Here is a 19885-nt window from a genome sequence, read left to right on the forward strand (position 1 = left end):
GAACCACCTTCGGCAGAAATAGTTGACGTGTCCTCAATTCTGCTCTATCTTCATGAAATATCAAATAAAGGCTCTTGTGATACTGCATGGTTTGTACTGTTTTCCATGTGCTCCCAGATCTTTCAAGCAAGAAGCATGGTCAAGAAAGTTCTGTTTGAAAAGAAACAACATTTACTGTCATTGTTATAGAATTTGGGAGAAAAAACAAGAAGAAATCTGCACTGTTGACGCACTGGACAGAATGAATGAATCATAAAATATAACCTTTATTAAGTATGTATTAAAATTGGATAAATATTAATATTATTATCCCAAACTGCAGTGAAACATAAAGGTTAAAATCACAGAACTAACATACATGTGCATAAGAAGAATAAAGAGATGTGAAAAAAAGGTTTAAAAAGCGTGTCCGTGTGTGATTATTTTTGAAGGCACAACCCTGGCGGGGTTGTTTATATAGATATATATGTTGCAAATAATCACTTTCTAGCGTAATGTTATTAAATAGCTGTTAGTATCTATGTCGTCAGGTACCACTGGGTCGTATCCTATATACTCCTGTGGGAAACTTGACTGCATAATTTGTGTTTCCCCTGGTCGGCTCTCGTATAATTCAGATCTCTTTGTCTCAGGTCTCTCTCCAGCCTAGTTTGCTGTCTGTTTCCACTTCTCTTTTCTTGAGCCGCTGCCTTCTATGCCCTTGTGCACTCTCCAGACTTCTCCTATCTGCTTACTTTGTGCCTTCCAACGCACAATGCAAACTACAGGTAGTGCTGCAGGGCCCACACCCTTTTACTTGCCTTACAGAGCAGCTCTGGAGCTGTTACAGTGCCCAGCTGCAGCAAGAAATCAGCTTGAATGCTTCAGGGGCTGGGGCATAGCCAACATGAGCCCCACACCGACGGAGGGTGGAGGTGTTTAATGCAAACTAGGGGTCAGCCAAGCGCCGCAAAAGGCCGCCATGCCCTGCATGCCCCTTTTCTCTTTTCATATGCAGACGAGGGTTGAAGCCAACTTTGACCCACTGCTTGGATGACATCACCATATGCAAATCCATCTGCGGCAGGCCTTCCCCCAGGAATGCTTGCACTAGTTGTTGCATTTGGTTTGTTGTTTGGGGGTGCTTCAGTATTAGGCAGCCTTCTGCCCTCCCATGTTCATCTGAAAATATGTGTTCTCCCTGCAGTTGTTGTCCCCAGATGAGAGTTCCCTTGTGCTGCCTCAGTTGAATCTCCTTTACTTGACAGAGATGTGCCTGAGCAGCGGCCCTCCCCAGCCCTATCCCAAATCATACTTATTTTGCATAGGAGATACCATGGTCATGAAGATTGTTCTCCCAGGGTTAGGTTCATTCATTGCGTTCTGGGTATGCTGACCTCTGTGATTTCCCCAAATGTGGGAAACTCAACTGCATTATTTGTGGTAGTGGGGGACTGTGTTTGTGCTTTCCTCTGGTCAGCTCTGGTAAAAGTCAGATTTCTTTGTCTCAGATCTTCCTCTAGCCTTGTTCTTCTTTCAAGAGTTCCCTTGTGCTGCCTCAGTTGGATCTCCTTCACTTGACAGGGGGGTGCCCGAGCAGCGACCCTCCCCAGCTCTAGCCCAACTCCTACTTACCTGCCAGGTGAGATACTATGATCATGAAGTTGCTTCTCCCAGGGCAAGGCTCACCCATTGCACTCTGGGTGTGCTGCCCCTGCGATTTCCCCAAATATGGGAAACTTGATTGCATAATTTGTGTTTCCCCTAGTCGGCTCTCATATAATTCAGATCTCTTTGTCTCAGGTCTCTCTCCAGCCTAGTTTGCTGTCTGTTTCCACTTCTTTTTTCTTGAGCCCCTCCCTTCTATACCCTTGTGCACTATCCTGACTTCTCCTCCTGTCTGCTTACTTTGTGCCTTCCGATGCACAATGCAAACTACAGGTAGTGCTGCAGGGCCCACACCCTTTTACTTGCCTTACAGAGCAGCTCTGGAGCTGTTACAGTGCCAAGCTGCTGCAAGAAATCAGCTTGAATGCTTCAGGGGCTGGGGCATGGCCAACATGAGCCCCACACCGAAGTAGGGTGGGGGTGTTTAATGCGAACTAAGGGTCATCCAAGCGCCGCAAAAGGCCGCCATGCCCTGCATACCCCTTTTCTCTTTTCATATGCAGATGAGGGTTCCAGCCAACTTTGGCCCACTGCTTGGATGACATCACTGTATGCAAATCCGTCTTCTGCAGACCTTCCCCCAGGAATGCTTGTACTAGTTGTTGCATTTGGTTTGTTGTTTGGGGGTGCTTCAGTATTAGGCAGCCTTCTGCCCTCCCATGTTCATCTGAAAATATGTGTTCTCCCGGCAGTTGTTGTCCCCAGATGAGAGTTCCCTTGTGCTGCCTCAGTTGAATCTCCTTTACTTGACAGAGATGTGCCTGAGCAGCGGCCCTCCCCAGCCCTATCCCAAATCATACTTATTTTGCATAGGAGATACCATGGTCATAAAGATTGTTCTCCCAGGGTGAGGTTCATTCATTGCATTCTGGGTATGCTGACCCCTGTGATTTCCCCAAATGTGGGAAACTCAACTGCATTATTTGTGGTAGTGGGGGACTGTGTTTGTGTTTTCCTCTGGTCAGCTCTGGTAAAAGTCAGATTTCTTTGTCTCAGATCTTCCTCTAGCCTTGTTCTTCTTTCGAGAGTTCCATTGTGCTGCCTCAGTTTGATCTCCTTCACTTGACAGGGGGGTACCCGAGCAGCGACCCTCCCCAGCTCTAGCCCAACTTCTACATAACTGCCAGGTGAGATACTATGATCATGAAGGTGCTTCTCCCAGGGCAAGGCTCACCCATTGCACTCTGGGTGTGCTGCTCCTGCGATTTCCCCAAATGTGGGAAACTTGACTGCATAATTTGTGTTTCCCCTGGTCGGCTCTCGTATAATTCAGATCTCTTTGTCTCAGGTCTCTCTCCAGCCTAGTTTGCTGTCTGTTTCCACTTCTCTTTTCTTGAGCCGCTGCCTTCTATGCCCTTGTGCACTCTCCTGACTTCTCCTGTCTGCTTACTTTGTGCCTTCCAACGCACAATGCAAACTACAGGTAGTGCTGCAGGGCCCACACCCTTTTACTTGCCTTTCAGAGCAGCTCTGGAGCTGTTACAGTGCCCAGCTGCTGCAAGAAATCAGCTTGAATGCTTCAGGGGCTGGGGCATAGCCAACATGAGCCCCACACCGACGGAGGGTGGAGGTGTTTAATGCGAACTAAGGGTCATCCAAGCGCCGCAAAAGGCCGCCATGCCCTGCATACCCCTTTTCTCTTTTCATATGCAGATGAGGGTTCCAGCCAACTTTGGCCCACTGCTTGGATGACATCACCGTATGCAAATACGTCTTCTGCAGACCTTCCCCCAGGAATGCTTGTACTAGTTGTTGCATTTGGTTTGTTGTTTGGGGTGCTTCAGTATTAGGCAGCCTTCTGCTCTCCCATGTTCATCTGAAAATATGTGTTCTCCCTGCAGTTGTTGTCCCCAGATGAGAGTTCTCTTGTGCTGCCTCAGTTGAATCTCCTTTACTTGACAGAGATGTGCCTGAGCAGCGGCCCTCCCCAGCCCTATCCCAAATCATACTTATTTTGCATAGGAGATACCATGGTCATGAAGATTGTTCTTCCAGGGTGAGGTTCATTCATTGCATTCTGGGTATGCTGACCCCTGTGATTTCCCCAAATGTGGGAAACTCGACTGCATTATTTGTGGTAGTGGGGGACTGTGTTTGTGCTTTCCTCTGGTCAGCTCTGGTAAAAGTCAGATTTCTTTGTCTCAGATCTTCCTCTAGCCTTGTTCTTTTTTTGAGAGTTTCCTTGTGCTGCCTCAGTTGGATTTCCTTCACTTGACAGGGGGGTGCCCGAGCAGCGACCCTCCCCAGCTCTAGCCCAACTCCTACTTACCTGCCAGGTGAGATACTATGATCAGGAAGGTGCTTCTCCCAGGGCAAGGCTCACCCATTGCACTCTGGGTGTGCTGCTCCTACGATTTCCCCAAATGTGGGACACTTGACTACATAATTTGTGTTTCCTCTGGTCGGCTACTCGTATAATTCAGATCTCTTTGTCTCAGGTCTCTCTCCAGCCTAGTTTGCTGTCTGTTTCCACTTCTCTTTTCTTGAGCCCCTGCCCTTGCCCTTGTGCACTCTCCTGACTTCTCCTGTCTGCTTACTTTGTGCCTTCCAACGCACAATGCAAACTACAGGTAGTGCTGCAGGGCCAACACCCTTTTACTTGCCTTACAGAGCAGCTCTGGAGCTGTTACAGTGCCCAGCTGCTGCAAGAAATCAGCTTGAATGCTTCAGGGGCTGGGGCATAGCCAACATGAGCCCCACACCGACGGAGGGTGGAGGTGTTTAATGCGAACTAAGGGTCATCCAAGCGCCGCAAAAGGCCGCCATGCCCTGCATACCCCTTTTCTCTTTTCATATGCAGATGAGGGTTCCAGCCAACTTTGGCCCACTGCTTGGATGACATCACCGTATGCAAATCCGTCTTCTGCAGACCTTTTCCCAGGAATGCTTGTACTAGTTGTTGCATTTGGTTTGTTGTTTGGGGGTGCTTCAGTATTAGGCAGCCTTCTGCTCTCCCATGTTCATCTGAAAATATGTGTTCTCCCTGCAGTTGTTGTCCCCAGATGAGAGTTCCCTTGTGCTGCCTCAGTTGAATCTCCTTTACTTGACAGAGATGTGCCTGAGCAGCGGCCCTCCCCAGCCCTATCCCAAATCATACTTATTTTGCATAGGAGATACCATTGTCATGAAGATTGTTCTCCCAGGGTGAGGTTCATTCATTGCATTCTGGGTATGCTGACCCCTGTCATTTCCCCAAATGTGGGAAACTCGACTGCATTATTTGTGGTAGTGGGGGACTGTGTTTGTGCTTTCCTCTGGTCAGCTCTGGTAAAAGTCAGATTTCTTTGTCTCAGATCTTCCTCTAGCCTTGTTCTTTTTTCGAGAGTTTCCTTGTGCTGCCTCAGTTGGATCTCCTTCACTTGACAGGGGGGTGCCCGAACAGCGACCCTCCCCAGCTCTAGCCCAACTCCTACTTACCTCCCAGGTGAGATACTATGATCAGGAAGGTGCTTCTCCCAGGGCAAGGCTCACCCAATGCACTCTGGGTGTGCTGCTCCTACGATTTCCCCAAATGTGGGACACTTGATTACATAATTTGTGTTTCCTCTGGTCGGCTCTCGTATAATTCAGATCTCTTTGTCTCAGGTCTCTCTCCAGCCTAGTTTGCTGTCTGTTTCCACTTCTCTTTTCTTGAGCCGCTCCCTTCTATGCCCTTGTGCACTATCCTGACTTCTCCCGTCTGCTTACTTTGTGCCTTCCAACGCACAATGCAAACTACAGGTAGTGCTGCAGGGCCCACACCCTTTTACTTGCTTTACAGAGCAGCTCTGGAGCTGTTACAGTGCCCAGCTGCTGCAAGAAATCAGCTTGAATGCTTCAGGGGCTGGGGCATAGCCAACATGAGCCCCACACCGAAGGAAGGTGGAGGTGTTTAATGCAAACTAGGGGTCATCCAAGCGCCGCAAAAGGCCGCCATGCCCTGCACACCCCTTTTTTATTTTCATATGCAGACGAGGGTTGAAGCCAACTTTGACCCACTGCTTGGATGACATCACCATATGCAAATCCATCTGCTGCAGGCCTTCCCCCAGGAATGCTTGCACTAGTAGTTGCATTTGGTTTGTTGTTTGGGGGTGCTTCAGTGTTAGGCAGCCTTCTGCCCTCCCATGTTCATCTGAAAATATGTGTTCTCCCTGCAGTTGTTGTCCCCAGATGAGAGTTCCCTTGTGTTGCCTCAGTTGAATCTCCTTTACTTGACAGAGATGTGCCTGAGCAGCGGCCCTCCCCAGCCCTATCCCAAATCATACTTATTTTGCATAGGAGATACCATGGTCATGAAGATTGTTCTCCCAGGGTGAGGTTCATTCATTGCACTCTGGGTATGCTGACCCCTGTGATTTCCCCAAATGTGGGAAACTCGACTGCATTATTTGTGGTAGTGGGGGACTGCGTTTGTGCTTTCCTCTGGTCAGCTCTGGTAAAAGTCAGATTTCTTTGTCTCAGATCTTCCTCTAGCCTTGTTCTTCTTTCGAGAGTTCCCTTGTGCTGCCTCAGTTGGATCTCCTTCACTTGACAGGGGGTGCCCGAGCAGCAATCCTCCACAGCTCTAGCCCAACTCCTACTTACCTGCCAGGTGAGATACTATGATGTTCACTGTTAGGGCAATCAGGATGTGGAATTCCCTGCCAGGGAAGGTGGTAATGGCGGACTCTGTAATTGGATTTAAAAAAGGAATGGATACATTTCTGAATGAAAAAGCTATCCAAGGTTATAATACTTAAAATATCAACATGGTTAATCCGGGGGTAACATGAGTTATAGTAGCTAACTAGTCATAAAACATTATTCAGCAAGTATGTAGAATCATCACAACTTAAAACAGGTTGAACACGATGGGCAATTTGCCTCTATTCAACCTCAAAAACTATGTTACTATATGTTACTATATTACTATGTTACTGTAGTATACAGAACACCACAATGTAATGAGCAGTGATAGTGAGCACTGATGAGGATACTAGAACTGACACTGAGCAGCAAGATGCAGCACTGGACTATTAGTAATGTACTGTAGTATGCTGAGCACCACAATGCAGCACAAGACAATGAGCAGTGATACTGAGCACTGATGAGGATACTACTGAGAACTGACACTGAGCAGGAGAGACACACTACTAGTATTACTGAGCAGCAATAAGTAACCACTGATACTGAGCACTGATATTGAGATTTCCACTGAGAGAACATAGCCACGTCCTCTCCGCTCTCTCTTCAATGCACGAGTAAAAATGGCGGCAACGCGCAGCTCTTTTTATGGAATCCGAATCTCGAGAGAATCCGACAGCGGGATGATGACATTTTCCCTTGTTCAGGTTTTCCGAGTCAGGCGGGAACAACCGAGCCTGCCTCGGACCAGTGTAAACCACGTGGAGTTCGTCGGGAATTCGGTTCTCGGAGAACCGAACCCGCTCCTCTCTACCTTATACCCATCAATTTTTTTATTTTCAATCTAAGCCCCTGCAGTTTTCTGTAAGCATCTGCTTCGCTATGATGATCAACAAGTCACAAGGGCAAACACTCAGGGCTTGAGGCGTAGATCTTAGGACCAGCTGCTACAAGCATGGCAGAGGTGTCACTATCACTGGTGACACCCAGAGAGGTGGCGAAGGAGATTGTAATGCAGTGCGCGCAGATAAGCAGCGCAATGGTAAAAAGGAGGCATGGTTTCATAGGTAGGGGCGTGGCCTGGTGGCCTGAATCTACATTTTGTTGCTCCGGGTGTCCCGGGGGTTGGGGGCTGCACCCGGGGACTAGTGTGTGTGCGGTGCTGGCTCCTGCACAGTGACAGGGCATGGCCACCCAGCATGACGCCTCCATTCTTGACCATGCTGTAATTGCAGTCGCACTGCAGTTCAGCGTGATCATAAAAAATGGTGTAGCCTCCTGCTGGTGCAGACTGTATGTGCGCGCAGGAAGCCGCCACCATTTTTGTGATCACAGCGGCTGAATGTGATGTCATACAGCCGCTGTGACCACGCCCCCTGTGTCTCCTCCGTTGCAGACCCCATTTTGAAGCCTTGCCCCCGCACCGCTCCATCCCTGACTTGGAAATGGAGTGTTGCTGACCCCCCTCTCCCCCCCCGCCCCGATTGACAGGCAGAGGCGATCGCATTCTCTGCGGGGTGCCGCAGAAAATGCAGGCACATGCGTATGCTGTTAGCAATTTTTGCAGTTGGATCGCTTATTGTGATTGCATTCCAACCTGAATCAGGCCCTATTACCTATCACAATGCGCTGCGGGCAGTACAAAATTGGGTTAATATAGGAGTAAAACTCCCAGACCTGTGCTCCTTAACTGTACCTGGTGGCTAGTGGAGCGGCTGCCCAGTAATCAGTGTCCACGCCAGTGCGCACACGGTCCACCCCCTACGGCCACGCTCCCCTTCATCAGCGGCCTCGTGATCCGGAAGGGCGGTGTGTGTGTGACTGACCTTAGGAAGAAACTGGAGCCTCCGCTGCAGTGACCCAGCAACCAGGGCACGGGAGTATACAGCGCCGCTGGGAGTGATGAAGCTGCAGTAAAGATGTCTATTAGACCTAGCCTGCTGCAGCCCTTGTAGATTCTCATAAAACAAGTTCTTCTTTTCTTGTCAAAATTAATAGCTAAGAATAGGCTGCCTGAGGCAGGCCCCTGTTAAGTGGCCTGCTACTGAAGGCACCAACTACAAACTGAGCTCCCTGTTCATGGAAGCGGGGTTATAGAGGAGGATGCGCTGAGCATCTTGGGAACAGTCAAAAGCTTTGAGCCGGTTGGTGCCTCAGATCAAGATCCTACTCTACACCCCAATGTGAATCCTTGTGGAGTCCAGTGTACCCCACAGAAGAAATTAATGTGTCACACCCATTGGCAGCAACCTTAGAATAGCTGCTGACGGGCACAATTGAGAAAGGAAGGGGGGGGGGGGGACATTTGAATCCAGCACATAGATGCAATTCAAATATGTAATTTGTACCTTCCTATTTTAAAATATAATGGATGAACCTCACCCTGTGAGAACAATCTTCATGATCAAGAGATCTCATATGCAAAATAAGTATGAGTTGGGATAGGGCTGGGGAGGGTGGCTGCTCGGGCAGCCCCTCCCCCGTCAAGTTAAGGAGATTCAACTGAGGACGCACAAGGGAACTCTCGTCTGGGGACAACAACTGCAGGGAGACCACATCTGTTCAGATGAACATGGGAGGGTGGAAGGCTGCCTAATATTGAAGCACCATCAAATATCAAACCATATGCAACAACTAGTACAAGCATTCCTGGGGGAAGGTCTGCAGAAGACGGATTTGCATACGGTGATGTCATCCAAGATGTGGGCCAAAGTTGGCTGGAACCCTCATCTGCATATGAAAAGAGAAAAGGGGCATGCAGGGCATGGCGGCCTTTTGCGGTGCTTGGATGACCCCTAGTTCGCATTAAACACCCCCACCCTCCTTTGGTGTGGGGCTCATGTTGGCCATGCCCCATCCCCTGAAGCATTCAAGCTGATTTCTTGCAGCAGCTGGGCACTGTAACAGCTCCAGAGCTGTTCTGTAAGGCAAGTAAAAGGGTGTGGGCCCTGCAGCACCACCTGTAGTTCGCATTGTGCATTGGAAGGCACAAAGTAAGCAGACGGGAGGAGAAGTCAGGATAGTGCGCAAGGGCATCCTTTTCTCTTAGTCCGTAGAGGATGCTGGGGTCACATTAAGAACCATGGGGTATAGACGGGATCCGCAAGAGACATGGGCACTTTAAGACTTTCAAAGGGTGTGAACTGGCTCCTCCCTCTATGCCCCTCCTCCAGACTCCAGTTATAGGAACTGTGCCCAGGGAGACGGACATTTCGAGGAAAGGATTTATTGTTAAACTAAGGTGAGCATCTTACCAGCTCACACCTTAAGCATGCCGCAGAACGTGGCATTCAACAGAACACAAGCCAACGGCATGAACAATTGCAGCAAAAAGCTGACCAGAACCATAACATAACATGTGTATAACCACAAGTAATAACTGCAGACACAGTATGGACTGGGACGGGTGCCCAGCATCCTCTACGGACTAAGAGAAAAGGATTTACCGGTAGGTATTAAAATCCTATTTTCTCATACGACCTAGAGGATGCTGGGGTCACATTAAGAACCATGGGGTTATACCAAAGCTCTTGAACGGGTGGGAGAGTGCGTACGACTCTGCAGCACCGAATGACCCAACTTGAGGTTATCATCAGCCAAGGTATCAAACTTGTAAAACTTAGCAAAAGTGTTTACTAAATAGCTGCTCGGCAAAGTTGCAATGCCGAGACTCCCCGACCAGCTGCCCAGGATGAACCCACCTTTCTAGTAGAATGGGTCTTCACCTAATTCAGTAACGGCAATCCTGCCATGGAATGAGCATGCTGAATCTTACCACAGATCCAGCGCATAATGGTCTACATGGAAGCAGGACACCCAATCCTGTTGGGAGCATACAGGACAAACAGAGCCTCTGTTTTCCTAATCTGAACCGTTCTGGTGACATAAATTTTCAAAGTTCTGACCACAGCCAGAGACTTTGACTCAACGAAGGTGTCAGTGGCCAAAGGCACCATGTGGAAAGATGAACCACCTTCGGCAGAAATTGTTGACGTGTCCTCAATTCTGCTCTATCTTCATGAAAGATCAAATAAAGGCTCTTGTGATACTGCATGGTTTGTACTGTTTTCCATGTGCTCCCAGATCTTTCAAGCAAGTAGCATGGTCAAGAAAGTTCTGTTTGAAAAGAAACAACATTTACTGTCATTGTTATAGAATTTGGGAGAAAAAACAAGAAGAAATCTGCACTGTTGACGCACTGGACAGAATGAATGAATCATAAAATATAACCTTTATTAAGTATGTATTAAAATTGGATAAATATTAATATTATTATCCCAAACTGCAGTGAAACATAAAGGTTAAAATCACAGAACTAACATACATGTGCATAAGAAGAATAAAGAGATGTGAAAAAAAGGTTTAAAAAGCGTGTCCGTGTGTGATTATTTTTGAAGGCACAACCCTGGCGGGGTTGTTTATATAGATATATATGTTGCTAATAATCACTTTCTAGCGTAATGTTATTAAATAGCTGTTAGTATCTATGTCGTCAGGTACCACTGGGTCGTATCCTATAAACTCCCTTCACTCAATAGGGGTTACCTCCCGGGAAGCCATCCCCGTTGGCGAATTTGTGGGGGTGATTGAGTATAACCGGTAAGCTAACCTCCAATTTGTGGGGTGCTTAGGTAGATGGGGATCACTTATTTCTCTGTGTCCCCTAAGACTATATTCCTAAATTCAATACCACAGGGGGATAGCTTTCTATATCGGATAAGGAATCACTTGATAGGGAAATCTCTATGCATCATGGAAAGATCATATTTATTAATATCCAAACTAAAAAAATGATGAATAGCTTTAATTTAGCTGTTTAGATATAGTTAATTGGCGAGATATACCAACAGGTGCGGTTGCCTTAAGGAATATGGCAATTCCAATATAAATAGCAGCCCTCCTTCATATAATCAGCCAGATCTTATTAAATCTGGTCCAGATATAGCCGTTCAGATATACTTAATTGACAACATATATCAATCGGTGGGGTTGCCTTAAGGAATATAGCAATTCCAATTCTCATATAAATAGCAACCTTCCTTCATATATTCAGCCAGATCTTATTTAATCTGATCTAGGCGTAGGCAATAATGCTTTCCTTAGAGGTATAGCCACCTCAATTCTTATTAGGAAGCAAAGTGTCTGTCATAATGGTTTATCCAATTCATCTAAGAAATAATATATTCCATGTGTCAGAGATTCATTACTCTCTATTTACACTGTTAAAGAGTTAATTCTTATTATGTTACAGTGTAAAGAAATTATCATATAGGGAGATGTGGCAATTCCATGTGCTATATATATAATAACCCTTAGTGGTCCAGATTCCACAATGAGGAATTTTCTTATAAACCGCTGAAACACACAGCTGTTTGACTGACTTCCAAATATATCTATCTCACTTTGTAACAGTCTTATGATAGAGAAACTGTTACATATTCGGTCACTTAGTTATCTAAAGGTAAACAGACTCAGTGTGAGGGTAATATAATATATCAAATGCGCTGTCAATAATCGTGGTAACTGGTGTAATAATGTGGTATATTGAGTATGCTAGTAAGGCATATAACTGCTCTCCAGCCTTTAAGTGTTACCAATCAATTTGTTACACTGTAAAGGATTTATGGTGTCCTGTTAGGACATGCAGCTGCTAGGCTGACTCAAAGATTTATCCATTTGTAACAATTATGTAACAGTTATATACATGTTACTGGTATTACATAGAAATAGTATGACACAGGCCAGCAGTCCCATGTGTCTAGATTCCACAATAGGAGATTTTCTTTGTCTTATAAACTGCTGGAACACACAGCTGCTAGACTGACTTCAAATATATATATTACTTTGTAACAGTCTTATAGTAAAGAGACTGTTACACACTGTCATTTAGTTATCTCAAGGTTAGCAGATTCTGTGTGAGGATAGTGTTGTGTTAGAACATGCAGCTGCTAGGCTGACTCATAGAAAATGTATCCATTTGTAACAAATGACACATACAGCATTAAATTAATATCTATAGCAGCCCATGTGACATCTCTACTCTTATCATAATTGTCTGGTTATTGCCAATCTGGACAGCAGGAGTGATATATATTCACTAGTCCCAATATCCCATCATATAAATATACCCACACTGATATACTTTCTTATCAAGAGTTATTAGTAGCTATCTGTATGCACTTTAGACATTGTATCTGCTAAGTGACATCATATCTAGTGTATTCCTTTCTTATAGCTCAGCTTCTATTCCCTATTAGTGGAGACTAACAGCTAACATCATAATCATATATTTTTGTTTTATAACATTTCACATGAGTCAAATACACGCGGACACGCCGTGCCCTACACGTGTGTTTCACTGCATCTATGGCAACTTACATTAAAGCTAACAAGAAAGCACACTCGTTCTGTCTTTAAACTGATAAAAGAAACCCCAATAATATGGGGCATGCAAAAATTGAGATAAAACTCAGTTTTGCTCCTCTCCACGGAAATCTTTAATAAAAGGCGAAATATTTGTTAGTTCTGAAGAGAAACCAGAGCATGACCAAGATTCCACCTGTCGCCTGAGTGCCATGCCAGCAGTTCTCATTGAGCTCAAAGTGAGCACCCAATTTGAAAGAAAGATAGCAGATTTCTCACCAGGCTTCCCCTAGCTATAAACATGGTTTGTACTCTTTTCCATGTGTTCCCAGATCTTTCAAGCAATTAGTATAGTCAAGAAAGTTCTGTTTGAAAAGAAACAAACATTTACTGTCATTTCTATGCAAATGAGCTTACATTAAAGCACACTCGTTCTATCTTTAAACAGATAAAATTAAACCCCAATAAGATGGGGAATGCAAAATTTGAGATAAAACTCAGTTTTGCTCCTCTCCACGGAAATCTTTAGTAAAAGGCGAAAGATTTGTTCGTTCTGAAGAGAAACCAGAGCATGACCAAGATTCCACCTGTCGCCTGAGTGCCATGCCAGCAGTCCTCATTCAGCTCAAAGTGAGCACCCAATTTGAAAGAAAGAAAGCAGATTTCTCACCAGGCTTCCCCTTGCTATAAGCATGGTTTGTACTCTTTTCCATGTGCTCCCAGATCTTTCAAGCAAGTAGCATGGTCAAGAAAGTTCTGTTTGAAAAGAAACAGACATTTACTGTCATTGTTATACAAATAAACTTACATTAAAGCCAACAAGAAAGCACACTCATTCTGTCCTTAAACTGATAAAAGAAACCCCAATAATATGGGGCATGCAAAAATTGAGATAAAACTCAGTTTTGCTCCTCTCCACGGAAATCTTTAATAAATGGCGAAAGATTTGTTCATTCTGAAGAGAAACCAGAGCATGACCAAGATTCCACCTGTCGCCTGAGTGCCATGCCAGCAGTCCTCATTCAGATCAAAGTGAGCGCCCAATTTGAAAGAAAGCAGATTTCTCACCTGGCTTCTCCTTGCTATAAGCATGGTTTGTACTGTATTCCATGTGCTCCCAGATCTTTCAAGCAAGTAGCATGGTCAAGAAAGTTCTGTTTGAAAAGAAACAAACATTTACTGTAATTTCTATGCAAATGAGCTTTCATTAAAGCACACTCATTCTATCTTTAAACCGATAAAAGAAAATCCAAAAAGATGGGGCATGCAAAAATTGAGGTAAAACTCAGTTTTGCTCCTCTCCACGGAAATCTTTAGTAAAAGGCGAAAGATTTGTTCGTTCTGAAGAGAAACCAGAGCATGACCAAGATTTTCATCTGAAAATATGTGTTCTCCCTGCAGTTGTTGTCCCCAGATGAGAGTTCCCTTGTGCTGCCTCAGTTGAATCTCCTTTACTTGACAGAGATGTGCCTGAGCAGCGGCCCTCCCCAGCCCTATCCCAAATCATACTTATTTTGCATAGGAGATACCATGGTCATGAAGATTGTTCTCCCAGGGTGAGGTTCATTCATTGCATTCTGGGTATGCTGACCCCTGTGATTTCCCCAATGTGGGAAACTCGACTGCATTATTTGTGGTAGTGGGGGACTGTGTTTGTGCTTTCCTCTGGTCAGCTCTGGTAAAAGTCAGATTTCTTTGTCTCAGATCTTCCTCTAGCCTTGTTCTTCTTTCGAGAGTTCCCTTGTGCTGCCTCAGTTGGATCTCCTTCACTTGACAGGGGGTGCCCGAGCAGCAATCCTCCACAGCTCTAGCCCAACTCCTACTTACCTGCCAGGTGAGATACTATGATCTTCACTGTTAGGGCAATCAGGATGTGGAATTCCCTGCCAGGGAAGGTGGTAATGGCGGACTCTGTAATTGGATTTAAAAAAGGAATGGATACATTTCTGAATGAAAAAGCTATCTAAGGTTATAATACTTAAAATATCAACATGGTTAATCCGGGGGTAACATGAGTTATAGTAGCTAACTAGTCATAAAACATTATTCAGCAAGTATGTAGAATCATCACAACTTAAAACAGGTTGAACACGATGGGCAATTTGCCTCTATTCAACCTCAAAAACTATGTTACTATATGTTACTATATTACTATACAGAAAACCAAAATGCAATGAACAGTGATAGTGAGCACTATATTAGTATACAGAAAACCAAAATGCAATGAACAGTGATAGTGAGCACTGATGAGGATACTAGAACTGACACTGAGCAGCAAGATGCAGCACTGGACTATTAGTAATGTACTGTAGTATGCTGAGCACCACAATGCAGCACAAGACAATGAGCAGTGATACTGAGCACTGATGAGGATACTACTGAGAACTGACACTGAGCAGGAGAGACACACTACTAGTATTACTGAGCAGCAATAAGTAACCACTGATACTGAGCACTGATATTGAGATTTCCACTGAGAGAACATAGCCACGTCCATTCCGCTCTCTCTTCAATGCACGAGTAAAAATGGCGGCAACGCGCAGCTCTTTATATGGAATCCGAATCTCGCGAGAATCCGACAGCGGGATGATGACATTTTCCCTTGTTCAGGTTTTGCGAGTCAGGCGGGAACAACCGAGCCTGCCTCGGACCAGTGTAAACAACGTGGAGTTCGTGGGGAATTCGGTTCTCGGAGAACCGAACCCGCTCCTCTCTACGTTATACCAATCATTTTTTTTATTTTCAATCTAAGCCCCTGCAGTTTTCTGTAAGCATCTGCTTCGCTATGATGATCAACAAGTCACAAGGGCAAACACTCAGGGCTTGAGGCGTAGATCTTAGGACCAGCTGCTACAAGCATGGCAGAGGTGTCACTATCACTGGTGACACCCAGAGAGGTGGCGAGGGAGATTGTAATGCAGTGCGCGCAGATAAGCAGCGCAATGGTAAAAAGGAGGCATGGTTTCATAGGTAGGGGCATGGCCTGGTGGCCTGAATCTACATTTTGTTGCTCCGGGTGTCCCGGGGGTTGGGGGCTGCACCCGGGGACTAGTGTGTGAGCGGTGCTGGCTCCTGCACAGTGAAAGGGCATGGCCACCCAGCATGACGCCTCCCTTCTTGACCATGCTGTAATTGCAGTCGCACTGCAGTTCAGCGTGATCATAAAAAATGGTGTAGCCTCCTGCTGGTGCAGACTGTATGTGCGCGCAGGAAGCCGCCACCATTTTTGTGATCACAGCGGCTGAATGTGATGTCATACAGCCGCTGTGACCACGCCCCCTGTGTCTACTCCGTTGCAGACCCCATTTTGAAGCCTTGCCCCCGCACCGCTCCATCCCTGACTTGGAAATGGAGTGTTGCTGACCCACCTATCCCCCCCCGCCCCGATTGACAGGCAGAGGCGATCGCATTCTCTGCGGGGTGCCGCAGAAAATGCAGGCACATGCGTATGCTCTTAGCAATTTTTGCAGTTGGATCGCTTATTGTGATTGCAATCCAACCTGAATCAGGCCCTATTACCTATCACAATGCGCTGCGGGCAGTACAAAATTGGGTTAATATAGGAGAAAAACCCCCAGACCTGTGCTCCTTAACTGTACCTGGTGGCTAGTGGAGCGGCTGCCCAGTAATCAGTGTCCACGCCAGTGCGCACACGGTCCACCCCCTACGGCCACGCTCCCCTTCATCAGCGGCCTCGTGATCCGGAAGGGTGGTGTGTGTGTGACTGACCTTAGGATGAAACCGGACCCTCCGCTGCAGTGACCCAGCAACCAGGGCACGGGAGTATACAGCGCCGCTGGGAGTGATGAAGCTGCAGTAAAGATGTCTATTAGACCTAGCCTGCTGCAGCCCTTGTAGATTCTCATAAAACAAGTTCTTCTTTTCTTGTCAAAATTTATAGCTAAGAATAGGCTGCCTGAGGCAGGCCCCTGTTAAGTGGCCTGCTACTGAAGGCACCAACTACAAACTGAGCTCCCTGTTCATGGAAGCGGGGTTATAGAGGAGAATGCACTGAGCATCTTGGGAACAGTCAAAAGCTTTGAGCCGGTTGGTGCCTCAGATCAAGATCCTACTCTACACCCCAATGTGAATCCTTGTGGAGTCCAGTGTACCCCACAGAAGAAATTAATGTGTCACACCCATTGGCAGCAACCTTAGAATAGCTGCTGACGGGCACAATTGAGAAAGGAAGGGGGGGGGGGGGACATTTGAATCCAGCACATAAATGCAATTCAAATATGTAATTTGTACCTTCCTATTTTAAAATATAATGGATGAACCTCACCCTGTGAGAACAATCTTCATGATCAAGAGATCTCATATGCAAAATAAGTATGAGTTGGGATAGGGCTGGGGAGGGTGGCTGCTCGGGCAGCCCCTCCCCCGTCAAGTTAAGGAGATTCAACTGAGGAAGCACAAGGGAACTCTCGTCTGGGGACAACAACTGCAGGGAGACCACATCTTTTCAGATGAACATGGGAGGGCGGAAGGCTGCCTAATACTGAAGCACCATCAAATATCAAACCATATGCAACATCTAGTACAAGCCTTCCTAAGGGAAGGTCTGCAGCAGACGGATTTGCATACAGTGATGTTATTCAAGCAGTGGGCCAAAGTTGGCTGGAACCCTCATCTGCATATGAAAAGAGAAAAGGGGCGTGCAGGGCATGGCGGCCTTTTGCAGTGCTTGGATGACCCCTAGTTCTCATTAAACACCCCCACCCTCCTTTGTTGTGGGCTCATGTTGGCCATGCCCCATCCCCTGAAGCATTCAAGCTGATTTCTTGCAGCAGCTGGGCACTGTAACAGCTCCAGAGCTGTTCTGTAAGGCAAGTAAAAGGGTGTGGGCCCTGCAGCACCACCTGTAGTTTGCATTGTGCGTTGGAAGGCACAAAGTAAGCAGACGGGAGGAGAAGTCAGGATAGTGCGCAAGGGCATCCTTTTCTCTTAGTCCGTAGAGGATGCTGGGGTCACATTAGGAACCATGGGGTATAGACGGGATCCGCAAGAGACATGGGCACTTTAAGACTATCAAAGGGTGTGAACTGGCTCCTCCCTCTATGCCCCTCCTCCAGACTCCAGTTATAGGAACTGTGCCCATGGAGACGGACATTTCGAGGAAAGGATTTATTGTTAAACTAAGGTGAGCATCTTACCAGCTCACACCTTAAGCATGCCGCAGAACGTGGCATTCAACAGAACACAAGCCAACGGCATGAATAATTGCAGCAAAAAGCTGACCAGAACCATAACACAACATGTGTATAACCACAAGTAATAACTGCAGACACAGTATGGACTGGGACGGGTGCCCAGCATCCTCTACAGACTAAGAGAAAAGGATTTACCGGTAGGTATTAAAATCCTATTTTCTCATACGACCTAGAGGATGCTGGGGTCACATTAAGAACCATGGGGTTATACCAAAGCTCTTGAACGGGTGGAAGAGTGCGTACGACTCTGCAGCACCGAATGACCCAACTTGAAGTTATCATCGGCCAAGGTATCAAACTTGTAAAACTTAGCAAAAGTGTTTACTAAATAGCTGCTCGGCAAAGTTGCAATGCCGAGACTCCCCGACCAGCTGCCCAGGATGAACCCACCTTTCTAGTAGAATGGGTCTTCACCTAATTCAGTAACGGCAATCCTGCCATGGAATGAGCATGCTGAATCTTACCACAGATCCAGCGCATAATGGTCTACATGGAAGCAGGACACCCAATCCTGTTGGGAGCATACAGGACAAACAGAGCCTCTGTTTTCCTAATCTGAACCGTTCTGGTGACATAAATTTTCAAAGTTCTGACCACAGCCAGAGACTTTGACTCAACGAAGGTGTCAGTGGCCAAAGGTACCATGTGGAAAGATGAACCACCTTCGGCAGAAATTGTTGACGTGTCCTCAATTCTGCTCTATCTTCATGAAAGATCAAATAAAGGCTCTTGTGATACTGCATGGTTTGTACTGTTTTCCATGTGCTCCCAGATCTTTCAAGCAAGTAGCATGGTCAAGAAAGTTCTGTTTGAAAAGAAACAAACATTTACTGTCATTGTTATGCAAATAAACTTACATTAAAGCTAACCAGAAAGCACACTCGTTCTGTCTTTAAACTGATAAAAGAAACCCCAATAATATGGGCATACCTCCCAACTTTGTCGGCTCGCAAAGAGGGACACACGCGCGGCGAAGTCGCACGCGCTCCCAAAAAGGGCGTGGCCTAAGTAAAAAGGGGCATGGCTTCGCGGGAGGACCCGCGATCGCGAGTCACGCCCCCGTTTTCGGCACTGAGGGGGCATGCCCAGCGCTCTGTGAGCCGCTGGCATGCCACCTCTCCCTCTGACTTCAGTGAATAGACGCTGTGCGCACAGCGACTATTCACCGCTGCTCTGCTAAGCAGGGCAGCGACAGACAGAGCCTCCCAACTGTCCTCCCCACCGCGGGACACTGCGGCCCGCAGGTGGGACAGCGGGACAGTCCCCAAAAAACGGGACTGTCCCGCGAAAATCGGGACAGTTGGGAGGTATGATATGGGGCATGCAAAAATTGAGATAAAACTCAGTTTTGCTCCTCTCCACGGAAATCTTTAGTAAAAGGCGAAAGATTTGTTCGTTCTGAAGAGAAACCAGAGCATGACCAAGATTCCACCTGTCGCCTGAGTGCCATGCCAGCAGTCCTCATTCAGCTCAAAGTGAGCACCCAATTTGAAAGAAAGAAAGCAGATTTCTCACCAGGCTTCCCCTTGCTATAAACATGGTTTGTACTCTTTTCCATGTGCTCCCAGATCTTTCAAGCAATTAGTATGGTCAAGAAAGTTCTGCTTGAAAAGAAACAGACATTTATTGTCATTGTTATGCAAATAAACTTACATTAAAGCTAACAAGAAAGCACACTCGTTCTGTCTTTAAACTGATAAAAGAAACCCCAATAATATGGGGCATGCAAAAATTGAGATAAAACTCAGTTTTGCTCCTCTCCACGGATAATCTTTAATAAAAGGCGAAAGATTTGTTCGTTCTGAAGAGAAACCAGAGCATGACCAAGATTCCACCTGTCGCCTGAGTGCTGTGCCAGCAGTCCTCATTCAGATCAAAGTGAGCGCCCAATTTGAAAGAAAGCAGATTTCTCACCTGGCTTCTCCTTGCTATAAGCATGGTTTGTACTGTATTCCATGTGCTCCCAGATCTTTAAAGCAAGTAGCATGGTCAAGAAAGTTCTGTTTGAACATAAATAAACATTTACTGTCATTTCTATGCAAATGAGCTTACATTAA

The 19885-nt window shown here is 46.2% G+C and overlaps 15 non-coding genes and 1 pseudogene across 15 annotated transcripts; 10 read left to right on the plus strand and 6 right to left on the minus strand.

Moving 5' to 3' along the window:
* The first annotated feature begins 1290 nt into the window (after positions 1 to 1290).
* LOC134993334 (U1 spliceosomal RNA) lies at positions 1291 to 1454 on the plus strand. The gene has a single exon (XR_010197189.1). It is a non-coding gene; the product is annotated as a U1 spliceosomal RNA (small nuclear RNA).
* Positions 1455 to 1606: 152 nt separating this feature from the next.
* Positions 1607 to 1741, plus strand: LOC134993283 (U1 spliceosomal RNA; annotated as a pseudogene).
* A 702-nt stretch (positions 1742 to 2443) lies between these two features.
* LOC134993321 (U1 spliceosomal RNA) lies at positions 2444 to 2607 on the plus strand. The gene has a single exon (XR_010197177.1). It is a non-coding gene; the product is annotated as a U1 spliceosomal RNA (small nuclear RNA).
* A 152-nt stretch (positions 2608 to 2759) lies between these two features.
* LOC134993274 (U1 spliceosomal RNA) lies at positions 2760 to 2922 on the plus strand. The gene has a single exon (XR_010197138.1). It is a non-coding gene; the product is annotated as a U1 spliceosomal RNA (small nuclear RNA).
* Positions 2923 to 3592: 670 nt separating this feature from the next.
* LOC134993322 (U1 spliceosomal RNA) lies at positions 3593 to 3756 on the plus strand. The gene has a single exon (XR_010197178.1). It is a non-coding gene; the product is annotated as a U1 spliceosomal RNA (small nuclear RNA).
* Positions 3757 to 3908: 152 nt separating this feature from the next.
* Positions 3909 to 4072, plus strand: LOC134993265 (U1 spliceosomal RNA). Its single transcript, XR_010197129.1, has one exon. It is a non-coding gene; the product is annotated as a U1 spliceosomal RNA (small nuclear RNA).
* Positions 4073 to 4740: 668 nt separating this feature from the next.
* On the plus strand, positions 4741 to 4904 carry LOC134993338 (U1 spliceosomal RNA). Its single transcript, XR_010197193.1, has one exon. It is a non-coding gene; the product is annotated as a U1 spliceosomal RNA (small nuclear RNA).
* A 152-nt stretch (positions 4905 to 5056) lies between these two features.
* Positions 5057 to 5219, plus strand: LOC134993289 (U1 spliceosomal RNA). The gene has a single exon (XR_010197149.1). It is a non-coding gene; the product is annotated as a U1 spliceosomal RNA (small nuclear RNA).
* A 671-nt stretch (positions 5220 to 5890) lies between these two features.
* On the plus strand, positions 5891 to 6054 carry LOC134993228 (U1 spliceosomal RNA). The gene has a single exon (XR_010197098.1). It is a non-coding gene; the product is annotated as a U1 spliceosomal RNA (small nuclear RNA).
* Positions 6055 to 12681: 6627 nt separating this feature from the next.
* LOC134993310 (U5 spliceosomal RNA) lies at positions 12682 to 12797 on the minus strand. The gene has a single exon (XR_010197167.1). It is a non-coding gene; the product is annotated as a U5 spliceosomal RNA (small nuclear RNA).
* Positions 12798 to 13072: 275 nt separating this feature from the next.
* LOC134993298 (U5 spliceosomal RNA) lies at positions 13073 to 13188 on the minus strand. Its single transcript, XR_010197155.1, has one exon. It is a non-coding gene; the product is annotated as a U5 spliceosomal RNA (small nuclear RNA).
* A 286-nt stretch (positions 13189 to 13474) lies between these two features.
* LOC134993307 (U5 spliceosomal RNA) lies at positions 13475 to 13590 on the minus strand. The gene has a single exon (XR_010197164.1). It is a non-coding gene; the product is annotated as a U5 spliceosomal RNA (small nuclear RNA).
* Positions 13591 to 13860: 270 nt separating this feature from the next.
* LOC134993306 (U5 spliceosomal RNA) lies at positions 13861 to 13976 on the minus strand. Its single transcript, XR_010197163.1, has one exon. It is a non-coding gene; the product is annotated as a U5 spliceosomal RNA (small nuclear RNA).
* Positions 13977 to 14120: 144 nt separating this feature from the next.
* On the plus strand, positions 14121 to 14283 carry LOC134993269 (U1 spliceosomal RNA). Its single transcript, XR_010197133.1, has one exon. It is a non-coding gene; the product is annotated as a U1 spliceosomal RNA (small nuclear RNA).
* Positions 14284 to 19133: 4850 nt separating this feature from the next.
* On the minus strand, positions 19134 to 19246 carry LOC134993313 (U5 spliceosomal RNA). Its single transcript, XR_010197170.1, has one exon. It is a non-coding gene; the product is annotated as a U5 spliceosomal RNA (small nuclear RNA).
* A 286-nt stretch (positions 19247 to 19532) lies between these two features.
* LOC134993312 (U5 spliceosomal RNA) lies at positions 19533 to 19649 on the minus strand. The gene has a single exon (XR_010197169.1). It is a non-coding gene; the product is annotated as a U5 spliceosomal RNA (small nuclear RNA).
* Positions 19650 to 19885: the final 236 nt, after the last annotated feature.

The sequence above is a fragment of the Pseudophryne corroboree genome, unplaced genomic scaffold (genome assembly GCF_028390025.1).
Source record: "Pseudophryne corroboree isolate aPseCor3 unplaced genomic scaffold, aPseCor3.hap2 scaffold_1273, whole genome shotgun sequence".
In the NCBI taxonomy this organism is placed as follows: domain Eukaryota; kingdom Metazoa; phylum Chordata; class Amphibia; order Anura; family Myobatrachidae; genus Pseudophryne; species Pseudophryne corroboree.